The sequence below is a fragment of the Penaeus vannamei genome, chromosome 14 (assembly GCF_042767895.1).
Source record: "Penaeus vannamei isolate JL-2024 chromosome 14, ASM4276789v1, whole genome shotgun sequence".
Lineage (NCBI taxonomy): Eukaryota > Metazoa > Arthropoda > Malacostraca > Decapoda > Penaeidae > Penaeus > Penaeus vannamei.
In genome coordinates this window covers 2256659-2264158 of record NC_091562.1, presented here as the reverse complement: position 1 = coordinate 2264158, position 7500 = coordinate 2256659, and the positions used below count along the sequence as shown (strand labels likewise).

Sequence of the window (7500 nt, the reverse complement as noted above, 5' to 3'; positions counted from 1 at the left end):
ATATATGCATTAAAGTAGAAATGGAAATATGTTTACACCCTTCCAAAAATCAATTTAAAGAATAGATATGAATAAATGCATTAAAATAGAAAAAATAAAAATAAAAATAAATGTGAATAAATGAATTAAAATGAAAATAAATGTAACCCCCCCCCCCTCCGAAAAAGTCAGTCAAAAATTAGATACGAATAACTACATTAAAAAATATTCGTAACCTCCCAATATAAATTCCATAAAAAAATCATTAAAAAGATATATAAATAACTGCATTAAAATAGAAATAAACATAAATATTCACAGTATGCACGGCAGCATCTGATCAGCTTAGAGAACTGGACATAGTCGAATTTACGGTTAATGTGCTCAAGCGAGTATTTCCCGGACAAGGCTAGGGAGATGGTGGCTAGGGCGAAGACCGAGATCTGGGGTTGTCTCATTTTTTATTTATTTTTTATTTTTAGTTTTGTGGTTTTATCTTTTTCTTCCTCTCGTTTTGGATTTGTTTCTCTGTCTTTTTTGTCTTTCATTTCTCTCTCTTTCGCTGTCTCTCTTCTCTTCTCTCTCTCTCTCTCTCTCTCTCTCTCTCTCTCTCTCTCTCTCTCTCTCTCTCTCTCTCTCTCTCTCTTTCTCTCTCTTCTCTCTCTTCTCTCTCTCTTCTCTTCTCTCTCCCTCTCTCTTCTCTCTCTCCCTCACTCTTCTCTCTCTCCCTCACTCTTCTCTCTCTCCCTCACTCTTCTCTCTCTCCCTCACTCTTCTCTTCACTTCTCTTCTCTCTCTATCTATATATATATATTTATTTATTTACCGGTCTCTCTCTTCCTCGTTTTCTCTAGCAGTTTTGCCATCTCTCTCTGTCCTCTGTATACTCGTCTTTATCGTTGTTTCTTAGAAGTGAGACTAAATACATACAGGCATGTATACATACATACATACATACATACATACATACATACATACATACATACATACATACATACATACATACATACATACAGACATGTATTTGCATACGTCCGTGTTTATATATATAATATATATATATAAAATATATATATACAATTTTTTGGCGCGCGCACACACACACACACACACACACACACACACACACACACACACACACACACACACACACACACACACACACACACACACACACACACACACACACACACACCTTGGTCGTACCCTCCCCCTACCCCAGCGTGAGTACAGACTACCGGGTGATCTGGAAAGACCGGGCACTTTGAGAGACCAATTAAGACCAACAACAAAGCTATTGTGACGTTTGGGGAGACAGCTTCCTGTAATCTCACTAAATTTAGCCCTCTCAGTGGACCCGAAGCGAAGGTCGGCTGTGCCATGCAGTGCCATGGTCCCCTGTGCCTTGTTTTGTTGACGTGGGATGGGTTGTCACGTGATTCGAAGGGTGCCGTGAGTGGCCCTGAGCATTGGCAGTCGAAGCAGGTACCAAGGGAATGGACACTGCCATTGCGAGGCGAAAATGCTCTCGCAAATCAGTGCCAATCGAATCTGCAGTGTAAAGGGGCGTTGGTAGAAAGGGCGGAAGGTACTATGACGAATCAGATGTGCCATTGTGAGTGGACGATGCCACAGTGCCGTTTCGACTCTTCCTGACGGCGCTAAAAGTCGATGTCATAAGTCGGCCGCTCCCGAGGTCGGCGGAAAACACGCGTCAGAGGAGGCGGCTGTAAAGGGTCTTTCTCGTCAGTGAACTCTGACCTTTGGCGCGTCCGAGAAGTGTGGGTAGAGGAGATTGGCACTTAATTCACGGGGCAAAAAAGGCGTTATCTTTGAGGCACAAGCGAATGTTTGATTGCCACGAGGTAACTGCAGGCAGAAGGTAGTAGGTCGCATTTATTTTATTTTTAATATATAAATTTTCATATATTTTCTTTATAAAGAGTTTTTGCCAAGTTGCTTTGACTGTTTACGAAGCAGTTTTACGTGTACTGTTTCCGAACCCCATTATTACTGTCCACGTTGTTCATGACCACACAGATAGACAATAAGGAAAAATAAACGAAAGGAAAATCCATGAAAGGACTTTGTCGGAGGCTTATTTTCCCGGGAAGGGGCCTTAGCCTAGATGTCCTTCCCGTACCAGAAGAAGCCTCGTCCGAATCTGTCCCTTAACCTTAGCCAGCCCATCGTGATCAAACCTCAGAGGAAAACGGGTCTCAAGCACACCAATAGCGTATGTCTCCCCGTCACGAAGTCCGTTCATCCAACCTTGCACGGCGGAGGCGCTTCCATGACGTCACGGCTCTCGTTCTCCAATCACAAGTCGTCGTCGCACCCAACGATCAATCACGCCTCGTCCTGCCATCACCCCTCGGCCGATGACACATCCATGACGACAGATGCGCCAATGCCCAATCAGCATTCGACAAAGATGGTGACGTCAATGGAAGTAGCCAGTCGCATTTCCTCCTCGTCCGAAAGCGAGGAAGATGGCGAGGGTTGGCTACTTCTCAACGAGCGAAGCAAACCGTGGCCGGAACCGGACCAGAGTGAGGTGAATATTGCAGTTTAATGTCTTATTTTTGGCTCTCGATTGTGCCTCTTTTTGGGCATAATTCGGAGGGGTACGATGTTGTGCCATTTGTATGTCATCTGTTATATTAGATCTCTCTGTGTCGTCAATTTTCTCCAGGGATAAAAAGCGTTGTGTTCGTTATCCACTCATACAAAAAATAGCACTTACCCCTTCAGGAAAGTTATTATTATATGCATACATACATACATACATACATACATACATACATACATACATACATACATACATACATACATACATACATACATACATACATACATACATATATATATATATATATATATATATATATATATATATATATATATATTTTTTTTTTATATATGTATGCACACACACACACACACACACACACACACACACACACACACACACACACACACACACACACACACACACACACACACACACACACACACACACACACACACACACACACACACACACACACTTACACACATTATATATATATATATATATATATATATATATATATATATATATACATATATATATATATATATATATATATTATACATATATACATATATAATATAATATCATACATTTTTCCCCTTCCTCTTCTCTCACTCGCTCCCTCCGTACCCCTCCTCCCCACCTCCCCAATCTCTCTCTCTGCATTTCTAATTCCAATCTCATCAACATTATAACGAGGAAAGCAACAAAGCCGCCCTTTTATTAAATCCGAGGAGACAGAATCGTCGCGCCATCTTGATACGCGGAAGGCAAACAGAGGAAGCGTAGGTTGCGTGGAGGCGTCAAACTCAATTTTCTCGTTAATTCGCATTCGTTCTTGCCTTGCACTTGTTCCGGTAGGAGAGGTCTAAAGGACTCTCTTTTCTTGCTTCTATCCTCTAGTTTAAGGATCGAAGTTGGAAAGTTAAATGGCAATGAAGCATGAAAATGAGGTGGAATAATCGTGTTTGTTCTAACGGTTTTTCCCATCAGCTGGAGTTCGTGTAGAATGGCGGGAAAATGTACCGCGTTCGTCTTTAGGAATATATGTTTTTTATTTTATTTTTGTGCTCTCTTTATGTTTGTGCTCTTTGTCCCATTCTTTTGTTTGCTTATCTCTCCTCTGGCCTTTTGTCATGTCTTTTTCTTTTCTTTTTATTACTCGATTTTCCCTATTTTTTCACCATCATCACCACGTCGCATTAATATATTATTATTGTTTTTTATTACTGATGTCATTATTGCTTTTATTATCGTTATTATTTTTATTGTTATTGTTATTATTATTTATATTATTATTATTGTTGTGATTGTTGTTTTGTTGTTGTTATTATTATTGTTATCATTGTTATTATTGTTGTCATTATTGTTGATGTTATTGTTATTTTTTGTTGTTGCTGTTCTTCTTCTTATTATTATTATTGTTATTATCATCTTCTATCATTTTATTGTTGTTATTGTTATTGCCGTTGTTGTTATCATCATCATTATTATTATTCATTGTTCTTATTGACCTTTACTCTTCATTTCTCTTCTTCTTCCTTTTCTTAATTCCCCTATTGCCACGCCCCCCCCCCACACCAACTCTTCCTGTCCTCTCCTAAAACCCCAGATTATTCCTTTTCCTTTATTCCTCCTTTCTCCTCCTCCAAGAACCTCTCCTTCCTCTTCAGTTGCTACTCCATATTCCTTTTCTTTTCTTCCTATGATCTATCTCCTTTCTTTTAGTTCATTTCCTCTGTTTATCCCTTTTTTCCTTTCCTTTCTACGCTCCTCTTATTCCTTCTTCTCATCTTCATCCACTTCTTCTCCTTTTATCCTCTCATTCTCTCTCACATGCCCTCCTTTCTATCTTCCCTTTCTTCCCACTTCTCCATTCTTTCCTCTCTTCCTCTCGTTCTTTCGTCTCCACTCCCTCCATCCCTACACTCTCCAATTTCACTTTTTTTCTCTTCCACCTCTTCCTTCTCCTCTCCTTCCTCTCTACCTTCTCCTCCTGTTTTTCTTTCTCTCTGTCCTTTATTCCGCTTTTCCTTCTCATCCTCTTTCTCTTTCTATCTCTCCTTTATTCCGCTTTTCCTTCTCCTCCTGTTTCTATTTCTCCCCTTTTCCTTCCGCCTCACCTTCTCCTGTTTCTCTTTCTTTATCTTTCCTTCCGTTCTTCCTTCTCCTCTTGTTTCTCTCTCACTCCCTGTCGGAGCCTCCGTCCGTCCTTCTGCTCTTTCTCTCCCTTTCCTTCCCCTCTTCCTTCTCCTCCCGTTTCTCTCTCTCTCCCTTTCCCTTCCGTCCATCCTTGTTCTCTTTCTCTCCCTTTCCTTCTCCTCCCGTTTCTCTCTTTCTCCCTTTCCCTTCCATCCATCCTTCTCCTCTTTCTCTCCCCTTCCTTCCCCTCTTCCTTCTCTTTCTCCCTCTTTCGCCAAAAACCCTGTGGATTACGTCTCCCAAGTGCGTCGTTTCTCTCTCTCTGCCTCTGTGTCTCACCTTGGCCAGATTACCTCTCCTTCTCTTTCTCTTATTAAGTTTATTGTAGTTATTTTTGGTGTTGAGGTGATGTTACTATTATCGTCATCGTCGTCGTCATCATCATTATCATTATCATAATTATCATTATCGTCATTATCATTATCGTCATCATCATCATCATCATCATCGTTATCATTATTATTATGATGATGATTATTATTACAATCACTTTTATTGTTGTTATTGTTATTACCATTTCCATTTTTGTTATGAGCTATTATTAATATTATAATAATAATTATTATTGTTGTTGTTGCTGTTGTTATTATTTTATTATTATCATTATTATTCCTCTTCCTTCTCTTTATTTATTACCATTTCCAAATTTTGTTATTAACTATTATTAATATTATAATAATTATTATTATTGTTGTTGTTGCTGTTGTTATTATCTTATTATTATTATTATTCCTCTTCCTTCTCTTTATTTATCGCTCTTGTTCGTAGCTACTTATTGGTTGGTAATATTGTAATTTCCTGCATACTCGCTGTATAGATAATACTGTTACGGTCGTTATATTCTTTTATTGCTTTCATGACGAATATCAAATGCAGAATTCCGCTTCCGTAGATATAAAATGTAAAAAGACACTCGTAATAAAAAGTTTTTTTTTTTTTTTTTTTTTTTTTTTTTTTTTTTATGGTTAAAAAGGGTTTGATTGCAGTAGGGGTAGTTAGACAAAGCTGTTTGTTTAAGGGTGAGAACTATTTATAAAGAGGGGAAATTAATATAAATATAGTTCTATAATATTAGGGTAGGGATAGAGAGCGAGAGAGAGAGCAAGAAAGAGAGTGAGAGAGAGTGAGAGAGAGTGAGAGAGAGTGAGAGTGAGAGAGAGTGAGAGAGAGTGAGGAGTGAGAGAGAGGAGAGGAGAGTGAGGGTGAGGGTGGGAGGAGGAGTGAGGGTGAGGAGGGTGAGGCGGAGGAGTGAGATAGGAGATGAGAGTGAGAGGAGAGAGAGTGAGAGTGAGAGAGAGAGGAGAGAGAGAGAGAGAAAGAGAGAACGAGAGAACGAGAGAGAGAGAGAGAGAGAGAGAGAGGGAGAACGAGAGAACGAGAGAGAGCGCGAGAGAGAGAGAGAGAGAGAGAGAGAGAGAGAGAGAGAGAGAGAGAGAGAGAGAGAGAGAGAGAGAGAGAGAGAGAGTGAGAGAGGGCACGAGAAAAAGAGCAAGAGAGAGCGAGAGAGAGAGCGAGAGGAGAGAAACAGTATGAATGAATGAAGGAAAGAATAAAAGAAAGAAAGAAAATAAAGAAACAAAATACATGAATGAAAGAAAGAACAAAAGAAAGGAAGAGAGAAAGATCGAAAGAAATCTCACCCCCCCCCCTCCTGGACTTCAGTGGAAGGGTGCTGATGGCGTCAGCTGATCAGTCTGTTTGATGTCTCGTCGAGCAGAGTGAAGATGCTGCTGTTTTGGGGAGAATTTTCTTTCATATATAACTATAGACTATTTGATATATGAACTATATAGGACTGGGTGACACCAAATAATAAAGTTGTATAATTTATTTATATATATATTAATGAAAGTATATAATCTTATAATTATAGATTAATATATATATATAATATAAATATATGTATAATTATAGACTATTTATAAATATATATATATATATGTGTATATATATATATATATATATATATATATATATATATATATATATATATATATATACATATATATATATATATATATATACATACACATATATATATATATATATATATATATATATATATATATATATATAAATATATATATATATATATATATATATATAATATTTATATATTTATATATATATATATATATATATATATATATATATATATATATATATATATATATATATATATATATATATTTGAGTGAGATGGAGAGATAGAAAGATATACATACAAAAGAAAGAAAAAGAAAAAGAAAGAAAAGAAAAGAAAAGAAAAGAAAAGAAAAGAAAGAAAGAAGAAAGAAATAGATAGAAATAAAGAATATTCATAACGCGAGGCAACATGCAGCATTATGCCGACAAAAGCGTCATGGATGACCAGCAAGGGCAAGACCACCAGATTTAACATCAAGTTCTCGTGTTTGATATCCAGTGATCTCGGTGAAGAGAGGGTAAGCGGAGATGGAGGGGATAACACCTCCTCTGCGCACGGGTACTGGGAACCGAACTCTCTGTCCGAAGAGAGGGAGAGGGGTGAGGGAGGGAGAGGGGTGAGGGATTTGATTTGATTTGAAAACATTTATTTACAGAGCAGTTTACATGCCCTGTAAAAAGCCAGGTATGATGGCTTGAGCATCTACCCTAATCCATTGAACCTGAGATACTGATCTTAAGGGGGCCAAAGCTTCAAACATTAAGTATACATGCTCGAAGGGCTGCACCTTAGTGCTCACCCCCTTTTTTTTTATCTA

General features: G+C 38.0%; 1 protein-coding gene across 1 annotated transcript in view; it reads left to right on the top strand.

Moving 5' to 3' along the window:
- The window catches only part of LOC113822127 (uncharacterized), a gene marked incomplete in the record, with an annotated part of 87109 nt that overhangs the window by 64475 nt on the left and 15134 nt on the right, over positions 1–7500 (top strand).